The 23725-nt window shown below is 45.8% G+C and overlaps 3 non-coding genes and 4 pseudogenes across 3 annotated transcripts; all 7 read left to right on the top strand.

Annotated features, from left to right (window-relative positions):
• The first annotated feature begins 982 nt into the window (after positions 1-982).
• Positions 983-1060, top strand: LOC141222330 (U2 spliceosomal RNA; annotated as a pseudogene).
• Positions 1061-6623: 5563 nt separating this feature from the next.
• Positions 6624-6818, top strand: LOC141222876 (U2 spliceosomal RNA). The gene has a single exon (XR_012290614.1). It is a non-coding gene; the product is annotated as a U2 spliceosomal RNA (small nuclear RNA).
• Positions 6819-7936: 1118 nt separating this feature from the next.
• Positions 7937-8052, top strand: LOC141222338 (U2 spliceosomal RNA; annotated as a pseudogene).
• A 524-nt stretch (positions 8053-8576) lies between these two features.
• LOC141222830 (U2 spliceosomal RNA) lies at positions 8577-8759 on the top strand. Its single transcript, XR_012290580.1, has one exon. It is a non-coding gene; the product is annotated as a U2 spliceosomal RNA (small nuclear RNA).
• A 1118-nt stretch (positions 8760-9877) lies between these two features.
• Positions 9878-10068, top strand: LOC141222805 (U2 spliceosomal RNA). Its single transcript, XR_012290557.1, has one exon. It is a non-coding gene; the product is annotated as a U2 spliceosomal RNA (small nuclear RNA).
• A 6390-nt stretch (positions 10069-16458) lies between these two features.
• On the top strand, positions 16459-16659 carry LOC141222875 (U2 spliceosomal RNA; annotated as a pseudogene).
• Positions 16660-22731: 6072 nt separating this feature from the next.
• LOC141222315 (U2 spliceosomal RNA) lies at positions 22732-22932 on the top strand (annotated as a pseudogene).
• The last annotated feature ends 793 nt before the right edge of the window (positions 22933-23725 follow it).

Genomic DNA, 23725 nt, shown 5'->3' with positions numbered 1-23725 from the left:
AGAAGCCAGATTACAAGCTCATTTTGGTTCAACTTCAGCAACTGTGCATTGCATTGCCATGTAATGTAATGAAATGCTATCTTTCTAGCTCTCCCTTTTTACTTCCTTTTGGATAAACAGACATATTAGGCAAGCATTTTGGAGCTTTCACCTAAATAACTACAGGTGGTGAGATAAGCTGCACAATATAATTGACCTTTCAGTATATTGTTGCACACACACCATCTATTTAGCAAATGCCCTTGTTATCAACAGCAGCCTTTTAAACTCACCTGAGCTAACAGGTATGTGCGCTGGTTACTCTGCTGCGCTTAAAATTTCTTTTTTGGTTTGCTACAATGCCTTTTCTGAAACGTTGTCTCCCTCTGCTGGAACACTGACTTCTTTCATTTAATGCCTGCAGACTATAAAAGAGAACCCAACCCAAAAAGTTTGGTTGATTAGTCTGTGGCATTCTGTTAAACTGTTGCTTATGGCGGTCTCTGTGAGCTTCTCAGCGACATTCAGCCAGCCAGGTATCCTGCCTGCAGTAGATGGAATGTGGCAATGGAACGCTGGCTGCGCGTGTCATAATAGGCTCTGAGCCTTTATATACCTGTGCACAGCAGCAGCCACCTTCAGTCTGCTGCTGGACAGCCAGCAGCAGCAGCAGCAGCAGGAGAGGTATGTAATCAGCAGCCCTCCTGCTAAGGGTAGACAGCTGCTCGTTCCACCCCACCCCCCGCCTTAATTGGTTCTCCTCCCTTCCAACGGTGTTGAGGCGGGTGGGAACAGCAGGGGGTGAAGGTGCTGTGTTTAAAGAGGTGGAGTTATGCAGATCTAAAACGCGTGGATTGCAGCAGCAGCAAGCCGAAAAGTGCAGGCATGTAAGGGATCTAGAGGTTGACAACATGTCTTCTTAACGGGAGTCCAGGAGCTCATCTCCACAAATGGACTTTTCAGGATCCTTGGGTGGCTCCGTAGTTTGAAACCAATTCTGGTTATCGCTTCTCGGCCTTTTGGCTAAGATCAAGTGTAGTATCTGTTCTTATAAGAACACAAGAGCTACGATCTACACTTGACGAGAGCGATCGAACTCGGAAGGAGAAGAGCTTCGGAGCCCAGCTGACATCGGAGAAGGAAGGCGGATATCGGTGGGAGGAAGAAGCTCTAAAGAATCCAGAAGAAGACGAAGACTCGGAGAAGAATCGGGCTGTCCTGTGGAATCTTCGAGGAAGAAAATCATCGAGACAAAGACCTTTCGGGGAATTTGTCCAGAACACGACGGGAGAAGAATCTGCATAGCTCCACCCATTCCGGGAAAAGTTCCAGATCCAGCTCCAAGAAGTAACTGCAGGAGGAAAGCCATGGCAAGCGCTGCGAGGAAGGCCGAAAAGAAGAGCCTGGAGCAGGGGACAGCCAGGAGGGCCCAGCCAGGAGCCGATTCTGACCCCAAGGACTCTGCCTCCACGACTGGCCAGCAGAAGGGACCCCAGAAGCCCCGCCACGAAGCTCCAGCCCTGGAGCCATGGATGCGGCAGACGGTGGCCCTGAAGCTGAAGGAAGTGGATGGGAGGGTGCCGGACATGTCCTCGGACGTGTTCTGCCAGAAGATGCTGCTGGATCGAGGCTTCTCCAGGTCGGACACCCTCAGCATCCAGACCTTCTTGACGGGGATCTTCTTCGTCACCTTCGCCACTGTGAACACCTTCAGGAGGTTCTGGGAAATGGTAAGCGCAAAAGGACCAGATAATTCTTTCTCTGCCTTTACAGTTAGCTGCCCTATCCAGAGGGACGAAAGGAGGATCACGGTCTCCATGCGCAACCCGCACACCCCAGGCCAAGACATCTGTACCTTCCTGAGACGCTTCTGTTTGGTTGTGAAGGAACCTTCTCACATCCTGAATGGACTCGGCTTCTGGACAGGTAAGTGGTCGGTGACCGTTAGACTTCACAGGGACCTGGCGTACTCAGACGGACTTCGGCACCTGCCCCCGACATTCTCCCTGGGCAACTCCTACGGCCTCATCTATTACCCGGACATGCCGCGGAACTGCAGGAGATGCGGCAAGAACGGCCACGAGATGAAGGACTGCAAGGAGGATGCCTGCAGGATTTGTCGAGTGACGGGACACAGCTCGAAGGACTGCCCGAAGAAGACGTCCTGCAACCTGTGTGGGCTGGCGGCTCATCTGTACAAGGATTGCCCCAAGCGTGAGAGATCCAGGGCATCGGTGGTTGCGACGACCCCAGCTATGGAGGACAAGGCCCCGATGACCAGGCCTGTGAAGGTCAAGGACGCGACGACCAAGGCCCCAGCGGCCAAGGCCGAGACGACCAAGGCCAAAGCGGTCAAGGAGTCGGTGGCCAAAGCCCCAGCGATGGTCCCAGCAGCTCCGAAGCAGAAGAAAAAGTCAAAGGAGGGTAAGAGTTCTGTCACCCCTCTCTCGATCCCTCCCCCTGCCACCCCCGTCCAACCCCCCCCACCCCGGCCACCCCTGCTGAGGATTCCACTTCCTCTTCCTCCTTCCCCTACTCCTCAGCAGGTGTCCTTTCCCCTGCCCCGGCAGCCACTCTCCCTCCCCAGACCATGGTAGCGGTGGAATTAACCTTTCCTCCACCCGCCGCTATCTATTCCGAGGAGGATTTTCCCCTTCTTGTCTCCCCAGTTCCAACCCGGGGAAAGAGGAAGGTGGAGGACAGCCCTGCTACTGAATCCTCCAAAAAGAAGATTCTGGATTTCGTAGGCGAAAAGGAGGATACCCTCCCTGAGCCAGAAGAGATGGAGCACATGGTTGAGACCCTGGTGGCCGAGCCAGAAGAGGAGGAACTGGTGGTCGCCGAGATCTAGGCCGCGCTGCTTGACCAGATGGAGGAAGAGGGCCTGCTGGTGATCCCGTCACCAGCAGTCAACACCGACGAGGGACCACCCGACCGGAGTGGTAACTAAGGTGTATTGCCTGCGCTAACTTTTTCTTTTTTCCCTACATGATGGCTAATATTAACTTATTTTCCATTAATGTCAGGAGCATCAAGGACAAGTTCAGACGTCAGACTATTTATGCCTTCCTTACTTCCCAGTTGTGTGATGTTTATATGTTGCAGGAATGTTCCCTTCCCTCCTCTAGGTCCTTCAAACATCTGGCCAGGGAGTGGTCCCACGGTCCATCCTACTGGTCCGGTGGGGGTGACTGCAAGTCTGCGGGGGTCGCAATTCTGATCAGGGGGGGCGCATTCACGCTTGAGTCCGTCCAGGAGCTCATCTGCGGCAGGGCTCTTGTTGTAGATGGCAACTGGGCGGGAGAACCTGTCAGGTTCATCAACGTGTATGCGTCCCCACTGAAGAATGAGCGTTTGGAGCTTTTCCAGACCCTGCGGCTTCAGCTTGCCACCACCAGGACCTTAGTGATGGCCGGGGATTTCAACTGCCCCATCGAGGAGGATGGTCATAGTTCTGGCACATCTGCCAAGTTGGACATCACGTCCAAGCTGCTCATCGAGATGGTAACCGAGGCCTCTCTTCAGGACGTGGTGGGCTCCATGGGGAGAGGCTCCACGAACTATTCGTGGAGCCGACCCGATGGCTCACTCCGCTCCAGGATTGACTTTGTGTTCACCTCTCGGGCAGTCAGGCAGAGTAGTCACTCGATGGTCTCCTGCTTCTTCTCCGACCACAGAGCCATTCACTTACAAGGTGTCCTCGGCGACGGTTTTCCGTCCGGCCCCGGCTCCTGGAAGCTGAATTGTGCTCTGCTGGCTCAGGATGAAGTCGTGGAGGAGCTGAGAGCAGCCTACGCAATGTGGCAGTCCTACAAGGGTAGCTTCCAAACAGTCTCTGATTGGTGGGAATATGTTAAACTTGAGTTTCGCTGTTTCTTTCAGGCCAAGGGTCGACAACAGGCGTGTGAGAAGAGGAGGGACTTCAGAGGGCTGCAGCGCGAGCTGCGGTCGCTGCAGGACCTTCTTCACTGCGGCTGGGACGTGAGGGAGGAGCTGGAGGAGACCAAGAAGAGCCTGAAAAGGCACTTTGAGGAGGAGTCCAAGCGAATCGTCTTCCGTTCCAAAGTGGAGAATCTGGAGAAGGGTGAGAAATGTAACTCATTCTTTTTCAGGAAACTTCATGCCGGTCACACGCCCCTGAACGAGCTGCGAGACGAGAGCGGAAACATGCGACGTGGGAAGGAGGACGTGATGAGGGTCGTCAGCGACTTCTACAGCGAACTCTACTCCCACAAGACTACCGACCCCGACGCTGCTGATAAGTTCCTGTCAGGTATCACTAACCATCTTGATCCTGCATGCACGGCAGCCTTGGACAAACCTCTGATGGTGGGCGAATTGCTCTCTGCCGCTAAATCCTTTAGGACCGGCAGGACCCCGGGCAGTGATGGTCTTCCAGCGGAGCTCTATGTAGCGCTGGGAGACCTCATCTGTCCGGACCTGTTGGACCTGTACGAGGAGATGGTGGTGGAGGGTAGAATGCCTCCATCTTTGAGGGAAGGAATGGTCACGATCCTGTACAAGCGGAAGGGAGAGAGGTGCGACCTGAGGAATTGGCGTCCCATCACTCTGCTCAACGTGGACTACAAGATCCTGGCCAAGACGATGGCGACACGACTTAAGACGGTCATCGGACGGATCATCCACCCGGACCAGACCTGCGGCATCCCTGGACGTCGCATCGCAGACAGCCTCGCTCTCGTGCGGGACACGGTCGAGTACATCAAGGTCCGCCGCGCACACGCGGCCCTGGTCTCCTTGGATCAGGAGAAGGCCTTCGACCGGGTTTCCCACGAGTTCATGGGCCGAGCTCTGCACCGGTTAGGTTTGGGTAACATGTTTTGTTCGTATGTCCGTCTGATGTATTTTGATATCCACAGCTCGGTGTTGGTGAACGGCTGGAAGACTGACCCCTTCCCTGTCCTCTCTGGGGTCAGACAAGGCTGCCCTCTATCACCTCTTCTTTTTGTTTGTGTTATAGAACTCTTCGCAGAGGCTATCCGGCAGAATGGAGAGATCAGAGGGATCACCGCACCGGGTCCGGGACGACACGAGGTCAAGTGCTCGCTCTACATGGACGACGTCACCGTCTTCTGCGCTGATCGTGGTTCAGTCGACGCCCTCGTCCAGACGTGTGAGAGGTTCGGCCGGGCTTCAGGGGCCAAAGTCAACTGCAGGAAGTCGGAAGCCATGCTCTTCGGGGATTGGCAGCCGGCCTCCTCTGCCCCCTTCCCCTTCAACATTCAACCGGATTTCCTCAAGGTGCTGGGAGTCTGGTTCGGGAAGGAAGGAGCGGCCCTCAAGTCCTGGCAAGAACGCTTGGCCAAGGTGAAGCAACGGATCGGACTCTGGAGCCTCAGACACCTCACTTGTGAGGGTAAGGCACTCGTCCTGCGTAATGAGGTCCTGCCCGTCTTGCAGTACACGGCGCAGGCCTGGCCCCCACACGTCACTGTGTGCAGGGCCATTACCAAGACAGTGTTTCACTTTGTCTGGGGATCCAAGATGGACAGAGTCAGGCGGGCCGTCATGTACAAGGAGCCTCGCAAGGGTGGGAAGGGCGTTCCAGATATCCCCACCCTCCTGCGATCCTCTTTTGTGTGTGATTGTGTCCGCCGGACTTTGCAAGTCAAGAATGGCTCCGCGGGCAGGTCCATGTCTCACTTCTTCCTGCTTCCTCTTTGGAGGCGACTCGGCTGGGACAAGTGGGACAGCTCCTTCCCCTACAACTGGACGACGCCATGGTTCTACGGAGACGTCGTTCGATTTGTGGGGGAGCATCAACTGGAGGGACTCAAGCCCGACTTGTGGAAGCCCAAAACTATCCACAAGCTAATCAGAGCCAAGGATGACGTGGAGAACATCACAGGACTTCACCAGGACACGCTGGAGACTGTGTGGACAAATGTGTCGTCTGACAGGCTGACCAACGGGCACAAGGACTTGTCGTGGATGGCGATTCAGGGCGGACTGCCCGTCCGGTCATTCATGCATGCCCGGAACCTGTGCAAGACCCGGTACTGCCCAAGGTGCCCCTTCGTGGAGGAAACATCTTTGCACACTTTTTGGGACTGCGGATTTGCACAGCGCCTATTGACTGCACTTGAGGACGACCTGAGGAACTCTGTCCCCAGGGCGAGCCTATCGCACCATTCTGTGCTTTATGGACTATTCCCTGGGGTTCATACCGTCGGAGCCATCCAGGAGGCTTGGCGCCTTATGAACTGCTTCAAGGATGCCGTTTGGGTCGCCAGGAACCGGCTCATCTTGAGGAGGGAGAGGATGTCCATCCAGGACTGCCGCAGGCTGATCCACAGCCTGCTCAGAGACTATTCCATCATGGACGGTCCGGAGGACGAGGATGAGGACTAAACCCCTCCTCCCCCTCTCCCCTTATGTGTCTTGTCTTTCAATAAAGCTTCGGGCCTGTGATTTTCCCCTCCCCATCCCCTTTTTCCCAATCCCTATCCCTTATCACGGTTCGTCGTACTGTATTGATTGACATGCTTTTTCTTTCAGATTGAGTGTTTTGTGTAGCATAGGGGTGCGATGTGTCTAGTTAGTGCGTCGTATCCTCATGCTATGTAAATATGATGTAGAATTCTGTGTGTACTGGGCTGCGGCACTGTACACTGCCTGTTAACTTATTTTTTGTGCTAATAAAAGATATATTCAATCAAAAAAAATCTGTTCATATCAGTTTAATATCTGATACGTCCCCTATCTGGGGACCATATATTAAATGGATTTTTAGAACAGGGAGATGGAAAAAGAGCTTGCTCTGTCCACTCCACGCATTGACCTGGTATTGCAGTATCTCCAGGACTGGTGCACCCCTTCTTTAATGCAGTTTCTAAAATCAGAAAGAATTGAATTCAATGTTTTTTGTTAATTTTGCTTGTTTGTCGGATTTTGGGATGGACTCTTTGGCTTTGCTTTTCTTCTCCTCATTGGATTTTTCATGTTCAAAGTTGCAGAAGCCAGATTACAAGCTCATTTTGGTTCAACTTCAGCAACTGTGCATTGCATTGCCATGTAATGTAATGAAATGCTATCTTTCTAGCTCTCCCTTTTTACTTCCTTTTGGATAAACAGACATATTAGGCAAGCATTTTGGAGCTTTCACCTAAATAACTACAGGTGGTGAGATAAGCTGCACAATATAATTGACCTTTCAGTATATTGTTGCACACACACCATCTATTTAGCAAATGCCCTTGTTATCAACAGCAGCCTTTTAAACTCACCTGAGCTAACAGGTATGTGCGCTGGTTACTCTGCTGCGCTTAAAATTTCTTTTTTGGTTTGCTACAATGCCTTTTCTGAAACGTTGTCTCCCTCTGCTGGAACACTGACTTCTTTCATTTAATGCCTGCAGACTATAAAAGAGAACCCAACCCAAAAAGTTTGGTTGATTAGTCTGTGGCATTCTGTTAAACTGTTGCTTATGGCGGTCTCTGTGAGCTTCTCAGCGACATTCAGCCAGCCAGGTATCCTGCCTGCAGTAGATGGAATGTGGCAATGGAACGCTGGCTGCGCGTGTCATAATAGGCTCTGAGCCTTTATATACCTGTGCACAGCAGCAGCCACCTTCAGTCTGCTGCTGGACAGCCAGCAGCAGCAGCAGCAGCAGGAGAGGTATGTAATCAGCAGCCCTCCTGCTAAGGGTAGACAGCTGCTCGTTCCACCCCACCCCCCGCCTTAATTGGTTCTCCTTCCTTCCAACGGTGTTGAGGCGGGTGGGAACAGCAGGGGGTGAAGGTGCTGTGTTTAAAGAGGTGGAGTTATGCAGATCTAAAACGCGTGGATTGCAGCAGCAGCAAGCCGAAAAGTGCAGGCATGTAAGGGATCTAGAGGTTGACAACATGTCTTCTTAACGGGAGTCCAGGAGCTCATCTCCACAAATGGACTTTTCAGGATCCTTGGGTGGCTCCGTAGTTTGAAACCAATTCTGGTTATCGCTTCTCTGCCTTTTGGCTAAGATCAAGTGTAGTATCTTTTGAAAAGGCAGTTTTGTCCTTGGGCTGCCCTAGTAAATTGATGCATATTACACACTGGTTTGGTGCACTTGTTAGTACGCCAGGAGGCTCATAGAGTTATCTGATGGAAAACATGGCCCTCCAGGATCGAAGTCACTAGGCTGGGTAAGTGTGAGGGCTTTGGAGCAATGTGCCCCAGGAGTAGGCGCCCTGGTGGGAGTCCAAGCTTACTGGGACTGGGAACCCCAGAAAGACTTGGCTTCGTAGCACGCCGCACCTTTGCCAATCATACTTTCTGAGCAAACCCCCCTATTCCTGGCCTCCGGGCTAGGAAGGGGAATTTTTATAAACCCGGTCGGAGGTCCGGTCAGCTTTGGGCTGAGAAACCAACACAGGCTCCAGCTCCACTAGGGTGGCAGCCTAGATGGAAGCTGGGAGCACGAAAACGGCTCTTCTCCGGCTTCGGCTAGGGAGAGCATCGGAGATCCCTGACCCTCGCTGTGGCCTTCTGGCTCGGAGGGATGGGGATGGTTTATTGGGGACCCTCTCCTCCGGGAAGGGTCCACATGAATCCTCGCCTCGTGCGCTGTTTTGGTGTGACTTCGGTCACATTTTTCAGTGCCTTGGATGCAGCTTCAATCAAAAAAATCTGTTCTTATCAGTTTAATATCTGATACGTCCCCTGTCTGGGGACCATATATTAAATGGATTTTTAGAACAGGGAGATGGAAAAAGAGCTTGCTCTGTCCACTCCACGCATTGACCTGGTATTGCAGTATCTCCAGGACCGGTGCACCCCTTCTTTAATGCAGTTTCTAAAATCAGAAAGAATTTAATTCAATGTTTTTTGTTCATTTTGCTTCTTTGTCGGATTTTGGGATGGACTCTTTGGCTTTGCTTTTCTTCTCCTCATTGCATTTTTCATGTTCAAAGTTGCAGAAGCCAGATTACAAGCTCATTTTGGTTCAACTTCAGCAACTGTGCATTGCATTGCCATGTAATGTAATGCAATGCTATCTTTCTAGCTCTCCCTTTTTACTTCCTTTTGGATAAACAGACATATTAGGCAAGCATTTTGGAGCTTTCACCTAAATAACTACAGGTGGTGAGATAAGCTGCACAATATAATTGACCTTTCAGTATATTGTTGCACACACACCATCTATTTAGCAAATGCCCTTGTTATCAACAGCAGCCTTTTAAACTCACCTGAGCTAACAGGTATGTGCGCTGGTTACTCTGCTGCGCTTAAAATTTCTTTTTTGGTTTGCTACAATGCCTTTTCTGAAACGTTGTCTCCCTCTGCTGGAACACTGACTTCTTTCATTTAATGCCTGCAGACTATAAAAGAGAACCCAACCCAAAAAGTTTGGTTGATTAGTCTGTGGCATTCTGTTAAACTGTTGCTTATGGCGGTCTCTGTGAGCTTCTCAGCGACATTCAGCCAGCCAGGTATCCTGCCTGCAGTAGATGGAATGTGGCAATGGAACGCTGGCTGCGCGTGTCATAATAGGCTCTGAGCCTTTATATACCTGTGCACAGCAGCAGCCACCTTCAGTCTGCTGCTGGACAGCCAGCAGCAGCAGCAGCAGCAGGAGAGGTATGTAATCAGCAGCCCTCCTGCTAAGGGTAGACAGCTGCTCGTTCCACCCCACCCCCCGCCTTAATTGGTTCTCCTCCCTTCCAACGGTGTTGAGGCGGGTGGGAACAGCAGGGGGTGAAGGTGCTGTGTTTAAAGAGGTGGAGTTATGCAGATCTAAAACGCGTGGATTGCAGCAGCAGCAAGCCGAAAAGTGCAGGCATGTAAGGGATCTAGAGGTTGACAACATGTCTTCTTAACGGGAGTCCAGGAGCTCATCTCCACAAATGGACTTTTCAGGATCCTTGGGTGGCTCCGTAGTTTGAAACCAATTCTGGTTATCGCTTCTCGGCCTTTTGGCTAAGATCAAGTGTAGTATCTGTTCTTATCAGTTTAATATCTGATACGTCCCCTATCTGGGGACCATATATTAAATGGATTTTTAGAACAGGGAGATGGAAAAAGAGCTTCCTCTGTCCACTCCACGCATTGACCTGGTATTGCAGTATCTCCAGGACCGGTGCACCCCTTCTTTAATGCAGTTTCTAAAATCAGAAAGAATTTAATTCAATGTTTTTTGTTCATTTTGCTTGTTTGTCGGATTTTGGGATGGACTCTTTGGCTTTGCTTTTCTTCTCCTCATTGGATTTTTCATGTTCAAAGTTGCAGAAGCCAGATTACAAGCTCATTTTGGTTCAACTTCAGCAACTGTGCATTGCATTGCCATGTAATGTAATGAAATGCTATCTTTCTAGCTCTCCCTTTTTACTTCCTTTTGGATAAACAGACATATTAGGCAAGCATTTTGGAGCTTTCACCTAAATAACTACAGGTGGTGAGATAAGCTGCACAATATAATTGACCTTTCAGTATATTGTTGCACACACACCATCTATTTAGCAAATGCCCTTGTTATCAACAGCAGCCTTTTAAACTCACCTGAGCTAACAGGTATGTGCGCTGGTTACTCTGCTGCGCTTAAAATTTCTTTTTTGGTTTGCTACAATGCCTTTTCTGAAACGTTGTCTCCCTCTGCTGGAACACTGACTTCTTTCATTTAATGCCTGCAGACTATAAAAGAGAACCCAACCCAAAAAGTTAGGTTGATTAGTCTGTGGCATTCTGTTAAACTGTTGCTTATGGCGGTCTCTGTGAGCTTCTCAGCGACATTCAGCCAGCCAGGTATCCTGCCTGCAGTAGATGGAATGTGGCAATGGAACGCTGGCTGCGCGTGTCATAATAGGCTCTGAGCCTTTATATACCTGTGCACAGCAGCAGCCACCTTCAGTCTGCTGCTGGACAGCCAGCAGCAGCAGCAGCAGCAGGAGAGGTATGTAATCAGCAGCCCTCCTGCTAAGGGTAGACAGCTGCTCGTTCCACCCCACCCCCCACCTTAATTGGTTCTCCTCCCTTCCAACGGTGTTGAGGCGGGTGGGAACAGCAGGGGGTGAAGGTGCTGTGTTTAAAGAGGTGGAGTTATGCAGATCTAAAACGCGTGGATTGCAGCAGCAGCAAGCCGAAAAGTGCAGGCATGTAAGGGATCTAGAGGTTGACAACATGTCTTCTTAACGGGAGTCCAGGAGCTCATCTCCACAAATGGACTTTTCAGGATCCTTGGGTGGCTCCGTAGTTTGAAACCAATTCTGGTTATCGCTTCTCGGCCTTTTGGCTGAGACCAAGTGCTTCACAGCAGGAGGTTTCAGTTGAAGGGCACTCAGGTACCCCTCTCCTTGGCCTGGCAGGATCGTCCACTTCGGTGGGCTTCACCTGCCTGCTGCTATTAGGGAGAGGGATTAGTCCTAGGGTAACGGGCAGCGATCCCCCAGCCTTCAGGTGCTTTATCTCAAAGCTCTGAAGGCGCAGATTGCAGGCGGTTGCAATTTGCATTTTGTTGCGCCATACCATGGAGGTTGACCCCAACCTCGTGCCTCTATATGCGAGGCTTAAGAACACCATAAGGGTCCGCTTTACGGCTGGTGGTTCCGATATGCGGAATCTGGGATATGTAGTCCAGGACGTGCTTGAGAAACTGCTCCACGTCAGAACCAACGAAATCCTTTCTATCCAGGATTATCCTCGACGTGGAGATTATGATGTAACCTTTACTGGCGAAGGTATTTTCAAAGATGTTTTGTCCAGAGTTAAGTCGGTAGAAAATAGCCCTGGTCTAAAAGGGATTCAGATCATCGAGCACGTCCTGGATGAGGTAAAGATGGTGGTTGTGAAAATCTTCTCACCCTTCATAACAGCACCAGAGGTTATTTCCTTTTTGTCAGTTTATTTTAAAAGTGTGAAATTGATTGGGAAAGTGTTGAATGAGTTTAACATCTGGACCTCAAAATGGAAGTTTTTAGTAAAATGTGAAAGAGACCCTAAATTCCCTGGAGGTGTGAGACTTCCTCCAGCTCGATTTAAAATAGGGCAAACTAATGGGGATTTTTTTTTCTCAGGAATGCCACTTTTCTGTAGGTATTGTGGTCTCTATGGGCACTCTAAGGATAGTTGTGGTGCCACTTGTAGAAATTGTGCCAGTACTGAACATGACACAAAGGAGTGCCCAAATGAAAAAAAATGCTCTTTTTGTCGGACACCTGGTCATTTCTATTTTTCTTGCCCTCACAGGTTCAGAGAGGATGAACAAAAACAAAAGGAGAAGTCCAAGACATCCGGGAATGGACGGGCCAATCAGACCACCCCTCAGGAGGAGGAACAGCAACCTGGAGCCTCGGGAGGTGATAAGGGCGCTTCGACTAGTAACAATCCCTCTGAGTCAATGACAGGTAACTCACAGGAGCCCAGGAGCTGGCTGAAAGACCATAAGGAGGCTAAAAGGAAGGCTGAGAAAGATCATAAAGGGGCGGTCGGTAAGGCCAAAAAAGAACGCCAAAAGGCTGACACCGAGCCCAAAATTCCCACTGGGTCTCACGAGAGCGAGGGTGGTACGTGGCATTTGGTGAGGTCTCATAATAAGAAAAAGAATGGTTCCGTGGAGGTGGCTAATAGGGAGGAGATGGATACATCCCCTCACGGGGGTGTAGACTCTGGAATCCCGAGGTCCCGGGGCTCTGCTGCCCCAGGTGGGGCCCCGAACCTGGCTGCCTCCGGGGACTCTGAGGCTCCGCCATGTGCGCAGCCTGCCCCTGTGTTACGACCCTCTGCGGGTCAGCAGGGGAGTGCGGAGCCTCTCGGAGACCCACCTGACGAGGACCTAAATGGTCAGCCTATGGAGACCCAGTGTAACCTTTCTCACAATATCCTTCCGAGCTACACCCCAGTAGCGTCGGGTCTTAATTTAAGTGAATGTTCCTTCTCCGATGATGAAGACTCTTTGATAACGGTGGATTCAGAAGAGGGCGTTGGTGAAAGTCCAAGTGGTCTGATCCGTCCATCGGATAGGTAAAGTCCAGTTTTTGTTTCTTCCTAACCATTTGTTATGATGGCTGACATTAGTGGTGTTTCCCTCAATGTGAGAGGCATAGGATCCAAGACCAGAAGAGCTACTGTTTTACATTTTTTAACCTGTTTTACAGCTTCTGTTTTCTTTTTACAAGAATGTCATATCCCTCATAAGATTTCTTACAAAAAATATAAGGAAGAGTGGAAACATGGTCCATCGGTCTGGTCTGGATCAAATGCAACCGGATCAGCCGGGGTAGCTATACTTTTTAAGGGAAATGTGTCTATTGATTTTATCCAAGATATTTTACCGGGTCGTATTCTTTTAGTTAAGGCTTTTATTGATGGGACAAGATGGCAGTTTTTAAATTTTTATGGGTCACCTGATAAAAATGAAAGGGCTGATATGCTGGAAATTTTACCTTTATTTATTAACATTTCAGAACCTTTTATCCTGGCAGGTGATTTTAATTGTATTTTAAAAGGCGAAAGCCGACGCTCCGGTTCCGTGAGTAGAAATTATGACAAAACGTCTGGAATGTTAAGCAATATTATAAATGATTGTAAATTAACTGATGTGTATAAAGAATGTAACAAGGATAGCCCTATAGACGCTGGTTTCACCTGGAGCAATTCTACATGTAGCTCCAGGATAGATTTTGTTTTAGGTTCAGAAAAAATACTGCCAGTGAAATGTGAAGTTTTAACTAATATTCTCTCAGATCACAAGGTTTTATCTTTTAGAGTGAGGATTAATGGAAAGAAGAAATGTGGTAAGAAATCTTGGAAATTGAATGTGTCCCTTTTAAAAGATCCACAAATTTTATCAGATTTTATTGAGTTTTATGTAAACTGTAGAAAAAGGAAAAACCCCAATATTTCTTTTAGCTCCTGGTGGGATAGAATGAAAATAAGCATTAAAGATTTCTTTATAAAGAAAAGCATACAAAAAGCTAAAGAAAAGTTTGAGATCTATAATTTTCTTAATATCAGGTTACAGACATTGTACAAATTCAAAGACAATGGTCTGGATGTAGGTAATGATATATTGAGTCTTAAAGGAGAAATTTCAAAGTGGTTGGAACAAAAAGGAAAAGAACTGATTTTTCGTTCAAAGGTAAAACACGTAGAAGAGGATGAGACTTGTTCCAGGTATTTTTTTAAGAAAAACAAACAGGCGAAAACAATAATTGATAACATAGATGGAGATAATAATATCAACGTTATATTGGATAAGGTAAATGTCTATTTTAATGATCTTTTTAATGTAAAAACTGTAGACTATGATTTAATACACACTTTCCTGGGGGAGATCAAGTCCACCCTAGATGCTGATGCCCAAAGTTTTTTATCCCAACCTCTATGTGAGGAAGAGATTTTAGAAACCATGAAGAGTTTTAAAAATGGTAAAGTGCCCGGCCCTGATGGTATCCCCATAGAGTTTTATATAAGTTTTTATGATATTTTAAAAGATGATTTGTTTAATTTGTTTTCCGAAGTTTTTAATAATAAGGTTTTACTCAACTCATGGAAGAAAGGTGAGGTATCACTACTATACAAAAAAGGTGACAAAACGGATCTTAAAAACTGGAGGCCGATAACTCTTTTAAATAGTGATTACAAAATTATGGCTAAGATCTGTGCAAATCGGTTGAAAAAAGTGATACATAAAGTAATTCATGCAAATCAGGTATGCGGGGTACCTGGGCGTAGTATCTGGGACAATTTAAACCTGGTGAAAGATTGTATTGAAGATGTAAAAACCAGAAAGACAAAGATGTCAATCCTAGCGGTGGATTTTGAGAAAGCTTTTGACCGCGTGTCTCATTTTTATCTTTTTAAAGTTTTAGAAAAAATGGGCATTCCGGGTGGGTTTTTATTGTCTCTTAAAGCTTTTTATAATGATTGTACGAGTAAGATTTTAGTTAATGGTTATAAAACAAAAGAGGTAGTTTTAAAATCAGGGGTGAAGCAGGGTTGCCCTTTGTCCCCCCTGCTTTTTATATGTGCTATAGAACCCCTTTTATGTACAATACGCCGGGATAAGCAAATATGTGGAGTACCCTTACCCGGAGGGAACGGTCTACAAGTTAAAGTTGTAAGCTATATGGATGATGTAGCAGTGTTTGGATGTGATGTACCTTCAATACAAAAAACGATAAGCCAAATTCAGTCTTTTTGTACAGTTTCCGGATTTAAAATTAATCTTACTAAATGTAATATTTTAAATGTCGGGGGGATGAGTTTACATGATGTACCAATTGCAGTTACAGATTCCATTACTATTTTAGGTGTTTCTTTTAATGAATCTAATAATGGTTTTAATAGCTGGGATGCGGCAGCACAGAAAATTAATCAGAAAATCTGCATGTGGAATATGAGAAAGCTGTCAATGGAAGGTAAAGTTCTGATTGTAAAAATGGTGATATTACCTATCCTGTTATATCTTAGTTTGGTGTTCCCCCCTCCTACAAATTTGTTGAAACGAATTACAAAAGTATGTTTTACCTTTTTTTGGGGCTCAAAAATGGAGAAACTCAAAAGAGAAATTGTGACAAAGCCAAAGGTTAAAGGTGGGAAAGATTTCCCTGTTTTAGATAAGTTTCTTTTAATACATTTTTTTTTTTTCTGTTTTAAAACCCTTTTTAAAGATAATTACCTTTCTTATTTTATGCGTTTTAACACTGGTTTTCTCATGAGAAGGTTTGGTTGGTTTGAAACGGTTTTATCCTTTCCTTATGCTTTTAACCTGCCTGCACATTATGAGATTTTAAAGAAAATTATTCTTGATTTTAATTTGAATAAGAAACAGACAGGGGATCTATGTAACAGCAAGACACTACTCAAACAAATTAGTACTGATGTGACGTTGTGTGATATTGAACGTTATGATGATGACAAAACTGTACACATATGGAAAATGATTAACGCCCCTTATCTTTATAATGTACAGAAAGACATGTCTTGGAGCTGCGCACACCACTGTCTTCCTTGCCGGGCATTCCAGTACAGAAGAGGTTTTGTGAGGTCTGCCATCTGCCCAAGAGAAGGTTGTCAAGAAGAAGAGACAGTGAAGCATCTTTTATGGACTTGTGCTTTTGCTAAAGAGTTCTGGAGAAGATTAATCCCCCTGCTGGAGAAAATGGTGGACCTCAAGGACTTTAATTTTGCATCAGTGTTATATGGTCTTCTGGAATGCCCAACAATGGACCAAAAAATAATGGCGTGGAAGACAGTGAATTGTGCCAAGATAGCGCTCTGGAATGCTAGAAATATTGCTGTTTTTAATCATGAAATGTTACCAGTAGATGATGTTTTAGCCTTTTGTAAAAGTGAAATGTACATATACTATTTATTGGACAGGAAAAAGAATGTAACATTGGCAGGCAAATGGCTTTTTAACCTATGGAATATTTGAAGTCTTGTAAAATTTGCTGTGATGGAATTTTTATTTTTCTTTGAAGTCCCGAAAGTGTAATGTGGATGTAATGGTTTTATTTCTGTAATTTGTTAAATTTTAAATAAACGGTTTTTATCCCCATGTGGGGGATAGCCAAATTAAAAAAAAAAAAATCTGTTCTTATCAGTTTAATATCTGATACGTCCCCTATCTGGGGACCATATATTAAATGGATTTTTAGAACAGGGAGATGGAAAAAGAGCTTGCTCTGTCCACTCCACGCATTGACCTGGTATTGCAGTATCTCCAGGACCGGTGCACCCCTTCTTTAATGCAGTTTCTAAAATCAGAAAGAATTTAATTCAATGTTTTTTGTTCATTTTGCTTGTTTGTCGGATTTTGGGATGGACTCTTTGGCTTTGCTTTTCTTCTCCTCATTGGATTTTTCATGTTCAAAGTTGCAGAAGCCAGATTACAAGCTCATTTTGGTTCAACTTCAGCAACTGTGCATTGCATTGCCATGTAATGTAATGAAATGCTATCTTTCTAGCTCTCCCTTTTTACTTCCTTTTGGATAAACAGACATATTAGGCAAGCATTTTGGAGCTTTCACCTAAATAACTACAGGTGGTGAGATAAGCTGCACAATATAATTGACCTTTCAGTATATTGTTGCACACACACCATCTATTTAGCAAATGCCCTTGTTATCAACAGCAGCCTTTTAAACTCACCTGAGCTAACAGGTATGTGCGCTGGTTACTCTGCTGCGCTTAAAATTTCTTTTTTGGTTTGCTACAATGCCTTTTCTGAAACGTTGTCTCCCTCTGCTGGAACACTGACTTCTTTCATTTAATGCCTGCAGACTATAAAAGAGAACCCAACCCAAAAAGTTTGGTTGATTAGTCTGTGGCATTCTGTTAAACTGTTGCTTATGGCGGTCTCTGTGAGCTTCTCAGCGACATTCAGCCAGCCAGGTATCCTGCCTGCAGTAGATGGAATGTGGCAATGGAACGCTGGCTGCGCGTGTCATAATAGGCTCTGAGCCTTTATATACCTGTGCACAGCAGCAGCCACCTTCAGTCTGCTGCTGGACAGCCAGCAGCAGCAGCAGCAGCAGGAGAGGTATGTAATCAGCAGCCCTCCTGCTAAGGGTAGACAGCTGCTCGTTCCACCCCACCCCCCACCTTAATTGGTTCTCCTCCCTTCCAACGGTGTTGAGGCGGGTGGGAACAGCAGGGGGTGAAGGTGCTGTGTTTAAAGAGGTGGAGTTATGCAGATCTAAAACGCGTGGATTGCAGCAGCAGCAAGCCGAAAAGTGCAGGCATGTAAGGGATCTAGAGGTTGACAACATGTCTTCTTAACGGGAGTCCAGGAGCTCATCTCCACAAATGGACTTTTCAGGATCCTTGGGTGGCTCCGTAGTTTGAAACCAATTCTGGTTATCGCTTCTCGGCCTTTTGGCAAGATCAGTGGTGGTTTTCTGCTGCTGGTGTTGTTTGGAGGGCAGTTGTGACTGGGGTTCCCCCTTGTGGGGCCCTAGTGTGCGATTGAGCGGCGTTTGTGTTTATCTGCTGTAAAAATGGTGGAGAAAACACGTGGATTAGAGGACTCGGTCCGTCTGAAGGTGGCTGCAGGTCATGAAGGAGAAATCTGTTTGGACCAAGTTTGCGTTGATGTCTTGAAGAACATTAATGGCTTGAAGGTAACGGATGTATTGGCACTGCAGGATTTTCAGAAACAAGTAATTTATGATATCACTTTTGTTTCTTTGAGTATTTGCCAGAGAGTCTACATGGAGTTGGTACGAATGAAGGAAGAAAAGGAATTGAAATGCCTAGAGTTTATTGCACTGGAACCTCTGTTCCAGCAGACATATAAGTATGTGGTTGTGCACATGTATAACCCTAAAGTTCCGGATGAGACTGTTTCCAATTTTTTAGCTCGGTATTGTAGTGAGGTTAAATTTTTGGGAAGAATGAAGAACAAATACAATTATCTAAATGGCAAGAGGAGATATGTTGTAAAACTGAGACCGGATGATAGAGCTATTGGGGGTGCCAAGAGCATTCCTGCACAGTTTTCTATCGGAGGAGAAAGGGGATTTTGTTTTTATAATGGACAGATGGAATATTGTAGGAAGTGTCATGAGTTTGGACATGTTCAGAAAGATTGTCCAGTGCAAGGTGATGTTTGTAGAGGTTGTGGGAAATCTGGGCATGTTGCAAGTGGTTGCCCAATGAATAAGGTGTGTGATTTGTGTGGACATGCAGATCACCTTGCAAGGAAATGTAGATTGTGGGCTCAGATTCCTAGGTCACAGGTGGATGCTGAAGAGAGGCAGAAGAAGACTCGGCAGGAAAGTGGGGAGGAGGGCGAAGGCTCAGACTCAGAGGGGGAAAGCCAAAAACAAGATGGTGGTAGGGGAAGAGACCATGCGGTGCCCAAGATGGAGGAAAAGGGGCGGAGCCAGAAGAAAGTTGGTTTGAGGGAGGGGCTGGAAGTAATAAACAAAGTAGCTGATGTGCATGGCCCGGGTGATGGGATGGATTTGTCTAATATGGCGGAGTCAGTGAATCCTGTTTTGGGAAGAGATGGGGGTGAGGAAATGGAGGTTTTGGAGGAGGAGGATTCTGATTCGGATGGAACTATAACCCCTCAGCAGCGTGATAGGGTTAACAGTGATTGGAGTGAAAATGAGGAGGAAGATGATGGCAAGGAGGAGAGTTATGCCTCCGTGATTAAAAGAAGTAAGGTGGAGGGGTGTTGGTCTGGGGGGCAGGAAGATCCAGTCTCCCTAAGACCAGGTTATTCTAACAGGGACTCGAGTTCTGAGTCGCCTGATATACGTAGAAAAGTGGGTGGCAGGAGTGGGTTTTCTCCTGGTTCATGATGGATCGGGTATGGTGGAGTTTTTTCCTGTTGTTATGATGGCGTTGTGTGTTGCTTCTCTGAATGTACGAGGGATTGGTTCTGCTTGTAGGAGAGCAGGGATACTGGAGTACATTGAGAGTGTGAATGCAGATATTGTCTGTCTGCAGGAATGTGTAATTAAATCTGCCCCGCATGAGAGTGAGTGGAATAAGGGGCAATCTTTTTGGTCCCCATGCTCAGAAAACAGGAATGAAGGGGTGGGCATTTTACTGTGTAATTCCAGTCTAAAGGTTTTAGAGTTTAAAGTAATCATACCTGGGAGATGTTTGTTTTTATTAGTGGATTTTTTAGGTCAGCGGGTACGGGTTTTTAATGTTTATGCCCCTGCTGATAAACAAGCAAGAGTTGGGTTTTTGGAGTCTCTAAAGTTGTTTTTACCAGGCAGAGACTTCACTATAGTGGCTGGAGATTTTAATTGTGTCAGATCCGCAAAAGATCGTAAGAGCTCTACGGAAGGTAGGACTGATGTTACGTCTAATATTTTAAATCAGATTGTGCAGGATTTACGCTACACGGATGCTGGTCTGATGGTTGGGCCAAGTGATAAGTTCACATACATATCAGATAGTGGACGTAGTGTTTCCCGAATTGACTATGTTTTTATGTCTGAAGGGATTAAGGTGGCCAAGTGCAACCACGTGATGACGACTTTTTCTGACCACAAGATGATAGTGGTAGATCTGTGTATAGCTGAGTCCCTGGCTTTTGGAAAGGGACTCTGGAAGCTGAACGTAAGCCTGCTGGAAGAGGAGAGTGTTAAGGTTGGTTTTAATAAAGTGTTTTTGTCTTGTGTGTCTGAACAGCACCTTTTTAAAGATTTGCTAGAGTGGTGGGACTGGGCTAAGGAGAAATTTGCATGTTATTTTAAAGGGGTGTGTTTTAGGAGAGCGAAAGCCAAAAGGGATCATGATGCTGCTGTTATTTCAAAATTGGAAGTACTCCATAAGTTTAAGAGAGCGGGGATGGAGGTGGATAAAGAGATTGCAGATTTGAAGGACGAACTGAAGAAGATACTTATTGAAAAAGGGAAGACTATTATGTTTAAGGCAAAAATAAAGCACATGGAGGAAAATGAGCAATGTTCGAGATACTTTTTTAAAAAATGTTTTAAACCTAAAGGGGTTTTTAAGTCTGTTTTTTCTCCTGCAGGGGAGGTATCTGGGGATGAGATGATTGGCAGTATTCTTTCCTTTTATGAAACACTCTTCTCTAACGATAGTAGAGCCAGTGATGCGGAAATTAATGATTATTGCAAAGTATTAACTAATAATATTCCTGAGGAGAAAATTGGGTTTTTAAGTGAGGAGGTTGGGAAAGATGAAATTAGACGGGCAGTGGATGGCTTGGCGAAAGGCAAGACGCCAGGCTGTGATGGTCTTCCTGCTGAATTTTATGTTAGATTTTGGGATATTATAGGTGTGGAGTTTTCCCGGGTGGTGCAATATGGTTTTACTCATGGGATTTTATCGGTTTCTATGCGTAGGGGGATTGTTACGCTGATTCATAAGAAAGGGGACATGAGGGATATTAAAAATTGGAGGCCCATAACATTGTTAAACAGTGATTACAAAATTATTTCTAAAATTGTGGCTGGTAGACTTGCAGATGTGATAGGTGATATGGTGGGGGAGTATCAGGCATGTGCAGTGCCTGGTAGGAAAATTTCAGATAATTTGCTGCTTCTAAGAGACTTAATTTATCAGGCTAATTTGAATAAGAATGCTCTTTTGTTACAGTCGGTGGACCTGGAGAAAGCCTTTGATAAAATATCACATAGATTTTTGTTCTCTGCTTTAAGTCACCTTGGTGTTCCGGATAAATTATTGATGGTCATTAAGAGTTTTTATTGTGGGGTCAGTAGCCAGATTTTAGTTAATGGGCATGTGAGTTCCAGTTTTAATATTTTATCGGGAGTTAGGCAGGGTTGTCCCCTGTCACCAATTATTTTTATCTGTGTGGTGGAGGCCCTTTTAAAAAGTGTGCAAGTTGACAAGTGTGTGGCTGGTGTTTTTATTCCTGGGGGATCCGGGGGTCCAGTCAAGTCTTTAAGTTATATGGATGATATTGTTTTTACTTGTGGTTCACAGGCGGATCTCAATAGAGTGAATTTGCACGTAAGGATTTTTTGTTGTGTGGCTGGTATGGCGGTGAATTGGGGAAAGTGCCAGCTTTGTAACTTTGGGAGGCAGGTTGAGGTTAACGTGGCAGGAGTGGAGAGTAGGGAGGAAATTGAGGTTCTTGGTGTCATCTTTGAGAAGGAACTGAAAGGGAAAAGCAGCCTGAAGATTCTAGAAGACAAAATGGATCAGAAGTTGAACTTTTGGAAACTAAGGAACCTGTCGCTGAGAGGGAAAGTGCTGGTAATCAAGTCTGTGATTCTCCCGCTTCTGCTGTACACTGCTTTGATTTTCCCACCTGCTGTGCTTTGGACAAAGAGAGTGACAAGGAAACTGTTTGTGTTTTTTTGGGGATCCAAAATGGAGAAACTAAGAAGAGGAATGGTTATGTGTTCTGTGGAAAATGGGGGTTGTGATTTTCCTAACATTGACTTATTTTTAAGAATGCATTATTTTTTGAACATTTATAAATTATCCCAGTGCAATAACAGGACTGCGGACATGTGCAAATATTTAGCAGGACGGCTTTTCCAGAAATGGAGCTGGTGTGAGAAGGATTTAAGAAAACCAGTTTCGTTTGTGATACCGTTTTTTTATGTGGTGCTTAGGTCCTTCTATGATCAAAATGGGATAAGCTCCATGGTTAGACCGGACAAAAAACTGATTGTCTCAGGTATTAAGAAGAAGGAGATGTTATGTGATGTGCCGTTTTGTAATAATGCACAGTCTGGACAGGTGTGGAAGCTTTTTTTCATGCGTGGAATCAGCAACAGACAGAAGGATGTAACCTGGATGGCGTTGCATGGATGCTTGCCAACAAGGGCTTTTTTGAATGACCGGGGGATAAAGGTTCAAGAACTATGTCCTAGGGAAGGTTGCAATAAGGTGGAAACAATACAGCATATTTTTTGGGACTGTTTTTTTGCTAAAAAAGTTTTTACCTTGTTGTCACGTATGTTTGTTGCTTTAGTTGGTTTTCATTGTTTCGATTTTGAAAGGATTTTAATAGGTCAAGATTTTAAGTACTCGCAAAGGAAGCGGGCAAGCTGGATTATTTTTGTCATATATAAAGAGGTTTTATGGGACGTTCGGAATTTGGTGATTTTTAAAAAGATTTTTTTTTCCCCCATGGAATGCAGAAAGATTTTTCTTGCTAGACTGTTTTATGCCTATTTATTGGATAAAAAGAAGTATGGTGAGACAGCAGCAGAAGCACTCTGGAACTTTTCACATTGGACTTCTTACAGTAAGTAACAGTTAATTGCAGGGTTGTGTTTTTTGGGATTTTGTTTTTGTTTTTCCGAATGATGATTTGAGAACCCGTTATGTGAATATGCGCTATGATGCATAAATTAATGTGGGTCTTAATCTGAGGAAAAAAAAAAAAAAAAAAAATCTGTTCTTATCAGTTTAATATCTGATACGTCCCCTATCTGGGGACCATATATTAAATGGATTTTTAAAACAGGGAGATGGAAAAAGAGCTTGCTCTGTCCACTCCACGCATTGACCTGGTATTGCAGTATCTCCAGGACCGGTGCACCCCTTCTTTAATGCAGTTTCTAAAATCAGAAAGAATTGAATTCAATGTTTTTTGTTCATTTTGCTTGTTTGTCGGATTTTGGGATGGACTCTTTGGCTTTGCTTTTCTTCTCCTCATTGGATTTTTCATGTTCAAAGTTGCAGAAGCCAGATTACAAGCTCATTTTGGTTCAACTTCAGCAACTGTGCATTGCATTGCCATGTAATGTAATGAAATGCTATCTTTCTAGCTCTCCCTTTTTACTTCCTTTTGGATAAACAGACATATTAGGCAAGCATTTTGGAGCTTTCACCTAAATAACTACAGGTGGTGAGATAAGCTGCACAATATAATTGACCTTTCAGTATATTGTTGCACACACACCATCTATTTAGCAAATGCCCTTGTTATCAACAGCAGCCTTTTAAACTCACCTGAGCTAACAGGTATGTGCGCTGGTTACTCTGCTGCGCTTAAAATTTCTTTTTTGGTTTGCTACAATGCCTTTTCTGAAACGTTGTCTCCCTCTGCTGGAACACTGACTTCTTTCATTTAATGCCTGCAGACTATAAAAGAGAACCCAACCCAAAAAGTTTGGTTGATTAGTCTGTGGCATTCTGTTAAACTGTTGCTTATGGCGGTCTCTGTGAGCTTCTCAGCGACATTCAGCCAGCCAGGTATCCTGCCTGCAGTAGATGGAATGTGGCAATGGAACGCTGGCTGCGCGTGTCATAATAGGCTCTGAGCCTTTATATACCTGTGCACAGCAGCAGCCACCTTCAGTCTGCTGCTGGACAGCCAGCAGCAGCAGCAGCAGCA

This window comes from Phyllobates terribilis, unplaced genomic scaffold (assembly GCF_046119375.1).
Source record: "Phyllobates terribilis strain yellow unplaced genomic scaffold, ASM4611937v1 Scaffold_361__1_contigs__length_1927384, whole genome shotgun sequence".
Taxonomy (NCBI): domain Eukaryota; kingdom Metazoa; phylum Chordata; class Amphibia; order Anura; family Dendrobatidae; genus Phyllobates; species Phyllobates terribilis.
This window is presented reverse-complemented; position numbering and strand designations above follow the sequence as displayed.